General features: G+C 39.7%; 1 long non-coding RNA gene across 1 annotated transcript in view; it reads right to left on the reverse strand.

The window, feature by feature from the left end:
- The window catches only part of LOC130356146 (uncharacterized), a 72,012-nt gene extending 65,412 nt beyond the window's left edge, over window positions 1-6,600 (reverse strand). The window contains exon 1 of the long non-coding RNA XR_008888796.1: window positions 6,557-6,600. This is a non-coding gene — a long non-coding RNA (uncharacterized LOC130356146). The remainder of the gene's footprint in view (window positions 1-6,556) is intronic.
- Window positions 6,601-8,602: the final 2,002 nt, after the last annotated feature.

Below are 8,602 nucleotides of genomic sequence, written 5' to 3' on the forward strand. Positions count from 1 at the left end.
CCCGGCAGCTCAGTGGAGCTGATCGGGACTATCGCGATAAAATCGCAATGTCCCGATCAGCTTACCGTACGACGGGAGGGACCTCACCTGCCTCTCCATTGTCCGATCAGCGATCTATTGCTCCATGCCTGCGCAGCAGGCTAGAGCAATAGAGTGCCGGTTACACTGATCAGTGCTTTGTAATGGCAAAGCACTGAACAGTGTATGCAATCAGAAGATTGCATGTTGTAGCCCCTATGGGGGCCAAAAAAGAAGGTGTAAAAAAAAATATGTAATAAAGGTTCATTAACCTTTTCCCTATTAAAAGTTTAAATCACCCCCCTTTTCCCATTTTTTTTATAAAATAATGAAATAAGGAATAAAATTTATCATATATGGTATCGCCGCACGCATAAATGTCCGAACTATTAAAATATAATGTTAGCTAAACCACACGGTCGATGGCGTACACGTAAAAGAATACCAAAGTCCAAATTTGTGAATTTTTGGTCACTTCATATACCATATAAATATTAATAAAAAGCGATCAAAAAGTCCCATCAAAACAAAAATGGTACTTATAAAAACTACAGATGACGGCACAAAAAATGAGCCCTCATACCGCCCCGTACACAGAAAAATTAAAAAGTTATAGGGGTCATCAGATGCCAATTTTAAACATACTAATTTTGGTGCATGTAGTTTATAATTTTTTTAAGTATAAAAAATAAATAAAATAAAACCTACATAAATTGGGTATCCTTGTAACCGTATGGACCTACAGAATAAAAATAAGCTGTAATTCTTACCAAATATTGCACTGCGTAGAAACGTGAGCCCACCAAAATGTACAAAATGGCGTTTTTTTTTTATTTCACCCCACAAATATATTTTTTTTTTTGTTTCGCCACAGGTTATATTCTAAAATAAGTGATGTCATTGTAAAGTACAATTGGTGACGCAAAAAGCAAGCCCTTATATGGGTCTGTAGGTGCAACATTTTAGAAAGGAAGGAGGAAAAAGCCAAACTGCAAAAACGAAAATTTGCTGAGTTTTTAAGGTGAAAATAGGCTGAGTCCCTAAGGCATTAACCCCTTAAGGACTCAGCCCATTTTGGCCTTAAGGACTCAGACAATTTAATTTTTATGTTTTCATTTTTTCCTCCTTGCCTTCTAAAAATCATAACTCTTTTATATTTTCATCCACAGACTAGTATGAGGGCTTGATTTTTGCGCCACCAGTTGTCCTTTGTAATGACATCACTCATTATATCATAAAATGTATGGCGCAACCAAAAAACACTATTTTTGTGGGGAAATTAAAACGAAAAACGCAATTTTGCAAATTTTGGAAGGTTTCGTTTTCACGCCGTACAATTTATGGTAAAAATGACGTGTGTTCTTTATTCTGAGGGTCAATACGATTAAAATGATACCCATTATTACATACTTTTATATAATTGTTGCGCTTAAAAAAAATCACAAACTTTTTAACCAAATTAGTACGTTTATAATCCCTTTATTTTGATGACCTATAACTTTTTTATTTTTCCGTATAAGCGTCGGTATGGGGGCTCATTTTTTGCGCCATGATCTGTACTTTTTTTTGATACCACATTTGCATATAAAAAACTTTTAATACATTTTTTATAATTTTTTTTTTAATAAAATGTATGAAAAAAGTAGGAATTTTGGACTTTTTTTTTTTTTTCGTTCACGCCGTTAACCGTACGGGATCATTAACATTTTATTTTAATAGTTCGGACATTTACGCACGCGGCGATACCAAATATGTCTATAAAAAAAAATTACGCTTTTTGGGGGTAAAATAGGAAAAAACGGACGTTTTACTTTTTTATTGGTGGAGGGGATTTTTCACTTTTTTTTTACTTTTACTTTTACATTTAAAAAAAATTTTTTTTACACTTAAATAGTCCCCATAGGGGACTATTCATAGCAATACCATGATTGCTAATACTGATCTGTTCTATGTATAGGACATAGAACAGATCAGTGTTATCGGTCATCTCCTGCTCTGGTCTGCTCGATCACAGACCAGAGCAGGAGACGCCGGGAGCCGCACGGAGGAAGGAGAGGGGACCTCCGCGCGGCGTTATGAATGATCGGATCCCCGCAGCAGCGCTGCGGGCGATCCGATCATTCATTCAAATCGCGCACTGCCGCAGATGCCGGGATCTGTATTGATCCCGGCACCTGAGGGGTTAATGGCGTACGCCCGCGAGATCGCGGGCGTCAGCCATTGCCGGCGGGTCCCTGGCTGCGATCAGCAGCCGGGATCAGCCGCGCATGACACGGGCATCGCTCCGATGCCCGCGGTTATGCTTAGGACGTAAATGTACGTCCTGGTGCGTTAAGTGCCACCGCACCAGGACGTACATTTACGTCCTGCGTCCTTAAGGGGTTAAACCAGTACAATAATATAAAAAAATTAAACCATGGGTATAATTTTAATTGTTTTGACTCACAGAATAAAGAAAACATGTCATTTTACCGTGAATTGTACAGCGTGAAAACCTTCAAAAATTTGCTAAATTGTGATTTTCTTTTCAATTTCCCCACATAAATAATATTTTTTTGGTTGCGCCATATATTTTATGGTAAAATGAGTGATGCAATTACAAAGGACAATTGGTCACACAAAAAACAAGCCCTCAAATGGGTCTGTAGATGGAAATATAAGAGAGTTATGATTTTTAGAAGCAAAGAGGAAAAAACAAAAATAAAATTGGCCTGGTCCTTAACCCCTTAACGACGCAGGACGTCGATTTGCGTCCTGCGCCGGCTCCCGCGATATGAAGCGGGATCGCGCCGCGATCCTGCATCATATCGCATCGGTCCCGGCGCTCATCAACGGCCGGGACCCGCGGCTAATACCACACATCGCCGATCGCGGCGATTTGCGGTATTAACCCTCTAGAAGCGGCGGTCAAAGCTGACCGCCGCTTCTAAAGTGAAACTGAAAGTGACCCGGCTGCTCAGTTGGGCTGTTCGGGACCGCCGCGGCGTCCCGAACAGCTGATCGGACACTGGGAGGGCCCTTACCTGCCTCCTCGGTGTACGATCGACGAATGACTGCTCCGTGCCTGAGATCCAGGCAGGAGCAGTCAAGCGCCGATAACACTGATCACAGGCGTGTTAATACACGCCAGTGATCAGCATAGGAGATCAATGTGTGCAGTGTTATAGGTCCCTATGGGACCTATAACACTGCAAAAAAAATGTAAACAAAAAGTGTTAATAAAGGTCATTTAACCCCTTCCCTAATAAAAGTTTGAATCACCCCCCTTTTCCCATAAAAAAAAATAAAACAGTGTAAAAAAAATAAAAATAAACATATGTGGTATCGCCGCGTGCGTAAATGTCCGAACTATAAAAATATATCATTAATTAAACCACACGGTCAATGGCGTACGCGCAAAAAAATTCAAAAGTCCAAAAAAGCGTATTTTGGTCACTTTTTATACCATTAAAAAAATTAATAAAAAGTGATCAAAAGTCCGATCAAAACAAAAATCATGCCGATAAAAACTTCAGATCACGGCGCAAAAAATGAGTCCTCATACCGCCCTGTACATGGAAAAATAAAAAAGTTATAGGGGTCAGAAGATGACATTTTTAAACGTATACATTTTCCTGCATGTAGTTATGATTTTTTCCAGAAGTGCGACAAAATCAAACCTATATAAGTAGGGTATCATTTTAACTGTATGGACCTACAGAATAATGATAAGGTGTAATTTTTACCGAAATATGCACTGCGTAGAAACGGAAGACCCCAAAAGTTACAAAATGGCGTTTTTTTTCGATTTTGTCGCACAATGATTTTTTTCCCATTTTGCCGTGCATTTTTGGGTAAAATGACTAATGTCACTGCAAAGTAGAATTGGCGACGCAAAAAATAAGCCATAATATGGATTTTTTGGTGGAAAATTGAATGGGTTATGATTTTTAATAGGTAAGGAGGAAAAAACGAAAGTGCAAAAACGGAAAAACCCTGAGTCCTTAAGGGGTTAAAGCCACAATGGGCTTGGTACTTAAAGGGTTAAGGAGTTAGTATTGTAATCATCCACTTTCATCTGGGAACTATTATTCTAATCAGCTGTGTCTGACTCCCATCTCCGGGGGAAGCTGTGGCTGCTATATAGTTTGTAGTTTTTTTCTGGTTAGTAACCCTTCACTCTGGCTCACTGAGGAGAGTCTGTAGCAATGCGATATCATTGAATAGTCTACATACAGCCACATGGGATTCGTGGCGGTCTGACTCCACATCTCATGCTTATTAGTGAACACTTGGGACAACTTTTTTTTTTTTACTATTAAAGGGGTACTCCCGCGGAAAACTTTTTTTTTTTAAATCAACTGGTGTCAGAAATTTTTACAGATTTGTAAATTACTTCTATTAAAAAAAATGTAATCCTTCCAGTACTTATTAGCTGCTGAAGAGATATCAGCAGAGAGCACTGTGGTCATGATTTCAGCCGAGAGCACTGTGTTTCAAAAAGAAAACTATTTCCTCGGTAGTATTCAGCAGCTAATAAGTACTGGAAGGATTAAGATTTTTTAATAGAAGTAATTTACAAATATATTTAACTTTCTGGCACCAGTTGATAAAAAAAAAAAAAAAAAAAAAACCTTTAAAGCCAGTCACATTCTTTGCAATCTGCATTAGAAAATACAGACAAAGTGGAGTTTGGCAAAAAAAGAGCGCCTATGGCTCTGAAGGACTGACAGGTCTGTGTATTGCGTGGACATGCCATTGCTTTCAGTGAGAATTGTGAAGCTGTAGGGAAATTGAACATTTGGCACTTGGATTGTCTGCAAACGACAGTTTATTGCTCGAGGATTCAGAAACATATTATCGGGAGGGCTTTCAGACAAAAGAGTTGTCCAAAGGGGAGAATGGCTTAAACTTGCAGATGCTCATAAAAAAAACATAAGGTAAAAAATAACTATTGAAAATAGCTAATACTTCAGACCACAGCAGGTTAAAAATCTTGCTTCTTACTAGACATACATGTTGCACCTGTTACTTGTGCTTTCTTGCTGTGATTTGCTGGCATAAATTGGAACAAAATTAGACACAACAGCAAAAAAAATTATATTATTGTATGAACCAAGTATTGGTAAGATTCAGCCAGTCTGTACTAAATGTACAAGTAAGTAAAAGAAAAAAACAAATATCTAAATGTATATAAATTGAAGAATAAGCATACAATAAGATACAATATCTGGTGACTGGATATCATCTCTTTTGTAGCCATTTAAATAGGCAGTCAATTAGTCTATAAACAGGTGAGTGTAAGCCAACAGTAATAGAAGCAGAAAGAAAATCTAGTTTTCTGCAGCTGCTGTCCTAACACCATCTACAGACTCCAGATGCTGTTTGTGGCACTTGTGTTTTGAGAATAGAAAGAGCAGAAGGGGTGCTGCAAGGCCTGTCAGCACATCACTAGAACTACTCTGCTCTTACTTCTCAGAATACTGAAGAACAGAGCTTCTAGAGTCAAGGCACTATTGCCACTTATAAAGCTAGAAATTGAGGTACTAGGTGTAGATCAAAGCGTACCTGTCATAGTGCCCCCCCAAAAAAGTGATATTTTACTATTTTACTTAGTACCTCATCCTGTACATGTACACACACTATATATATATATATATATATATATATATATATATATATATATATATATATATTTATAATGTGTCTAGGACCTTTATATCCCTAACAAATAGCATTTATATGTTGCTCACTTGCTTTTTCTTCTTGCCTTGTAGTGGGGACGTGTCCATCTCTCTCCCTCACTGTGAAGACTCATCTGCTCTGAGTCTGGGAGCAGCCTGGCAGTCTGTAAATCACTGCACAGTAGTTTTTATGCATACATTTTCTATCTGTTCCTAGTAAAGCTGGATGATAATCAACATAGCTCTCACTATGTGTGTCATTCAGCTTTCACAGACTCCTGAATGTCTGATCAGACTCTTTGTCATTCTGTTCAAGCATGCTGGGAGTTGTAGTTTTGCAGCAGCTGGAGCTGCAGTGTTTGTAGAGCTCTGTGTTAGAGCAGTGATGCCTTTAGCTGTTGCAAAACTACAACTCCCAGCATGCCCACACATCCTTTGTTTGTAGTTTTGAAAGGCTGGAGGCAGACAGCTGAAGAATACACAGCTCTAAAACTGAATTTTACAAAGATTGTATCCCCAGCTGTTGCAAAACTACAACTCCCATCATAGGAGTTGCAGTTGGTTGTTAAGTGTTGCTGCTGGCTCGGGCTATCAGAAGGAGGAAGCACTGGGCCAAACAGCTGCATGCTTATACCTCCCAACAGCAGGAGATTTAAACAGGCGTCTCACTAACGGAGTCACCCATGATTGAGGTTTACACCCTTCACTAGCAATAATAACCTTTTCCCCCCCTCTGTACCTGATCGTCTGTAACCTGATCTCTGTTTGTGACTTGACCCTGTATTTATCTTATGAATTTGTGCTGCCCTCCTAGTTTGCCTCTGGTTTGTCTTGACGCTTGCTTTGGATTTAACCCTTGCCATCTGACTTCATACCTGTTTTGCCTGTGTGTTGCTGACCTGGCCTGTTGACTTCCTTGCACTGATCTCTGTTGTCTTCATTACCCCACTTCCTGTCTAGTGTACATCCTGCAACAAACTTCCTGTTTCTGCTGTGCACTTTACCTGGCAGTTCAGCCAAATCTCTCTCCTACTATGTGGGAGACTCCTATAAGTGTGAGGCTGGGTTCACACTGTGTTTTTGCAATACAGTTCCTGAATCAGGTTTTTGATGAAAAACGGATTCCTCAAAACCGGACTAAGCTGTATCAAAACATGTGTACTAATTTTAACCTGTATACGATTGAAAACCGTATACGATTTGAAAATTGATGTGTGGTTGCATCCGTTTTTTAAAGAAAAAAACTGTATATGTTTTTAACTTTTCACTCCATTTCGAATAAAGTTTCACTTGTTTGAATGAAATTCCAAGAAAAAAACTTTTGGCATGCACTGCTCATGTGCAAAGTCAAAAAACTGCATGGTGCAAACCGGATGGAACCGTACGCACATACAGTTCTCTACGATTCCTATTGACTCCCATGTAAAAAAAAAAAACGTATATGGTTTCAATACGGGTTTTCACCTGGAGCAAAAACCGTGGTAGGCTATGGTTTCGGGTACGGGGAAAAAACTGACAAAATCGTACAAGATGCAAAAAGGATACAACCGGTTTTCAATAGGTTTCATTATGGTTTTCAAATTGAAAACATAAACGGGAACTGTATTGCAAAAACGTGGTGTGAACCCAGCCTAATGGGCAGGGTTATAGCCAAGAACCTATGGGAGGGAGACAGAGTTTGTAAATTCCCAGCTACAGTTTGCAACTGAAACAGGACATCTGCTGCAGGATGAACAATAGAACGTAGAGACAAGACGGCACTCACCATACAGTGGGGTACTTTATTCTTCAGTTGCGCAACTGAAGAATAAAATAACCCACTGTATGGTGAGTGCTGTCTTGTCTCTCCTTTCTTCCATTATGAAGTTCTACAGTTCATCTGACTGAGCACCATCTCTAGTGGGACAGTTGTGCTCCAGGTGGAGTGTTGTATCCGAACCACATTTCTCAAGCTGCAGCAGTACCAGTGAGCTGTTTTCTACAATTTTCACCATTGCTGTGTCAACCTGTCAGTAGGCAGGGTGACATGTTAAAGTGGCGCCATAATAGTACAGCAGATCGTGTTAACAGCCTCCTCTCCTTCTGGCCCACAAGGAGGCTCAATAGGTAGTATCAATAGTGGAACACATTACCTTGTCCCAACACACATAGAGAGTGTGCTGTGTTAGTGAAATAATATTGTTATTCAGTATGACATGCAGATTACAGGCATGGCTATTAGAATCACTCCCACACAGCATTTGGATGTGGCAGATTTTTTATGTAATTTTTATTTAAATTAATTTGAATTTATTTAAATTTTTTGATTACCCATCCTGGGGAACATCGAGCTGGCAGTCCTCTGCCAGCTGAGATACCACCTGTTCCAGCCCCTGCATCTCAGCGCCCCTCCCCCCCTGACTGTGAAAGTGCTAATGTTTCGTTTAATCAGTTACGGTTCATTGTTATCGCTCCAAGCTGTTTTATCGGATTCTTGTGATGATTCCACAGGTAATATGACATCGACGATGATAGGGCCTCAGTCTTGAAAAGATTACATTGATTAAAAGATTTATATTATATTCCCAAGTTTAATGTCTGAGTAACACAGCCTGGAGTTGGCAGCAGCATGGGGAGGCCAGAGGGCTTCCCTAAGATTAAAAGATGGATTTTCAAATTTAAATTGAAGATTTATGTTAGCTAGCGCTACCATAAAAATGTTTAGGTAATGTTCCAGGCCCAGCAGCATAAGTAAACCATATATATTTGCTGAATGACACAGCCTGGAGGTGGCGGAAGCATGAGGAGACTATATAGTGGCTGAATGACACAGCCTGGAGGTGACCAAATCCTGAGGAGACCATATAGTGGCTGAATGGCACAGCCTGGAATTGGCGGCAGCATGAGTAGAACGTATAGTGGCTGAATGGCACAGCCTGGAG

The sequence above is a fragment of the Hyla sarda genome, chromosome 2 (genome assembly GCF_029499605.1).
Source record: "Hyla sarda isolate aHylSar1 chromosome 2, aHylSar1.hap1, whole genome shotgun sequence".
Classification (NCBI taxonomy): Eukaryota; Metazoa; Chordata; class Amphibia; order Anura; family Hylidae; genus Hyla; species Hyla sarda.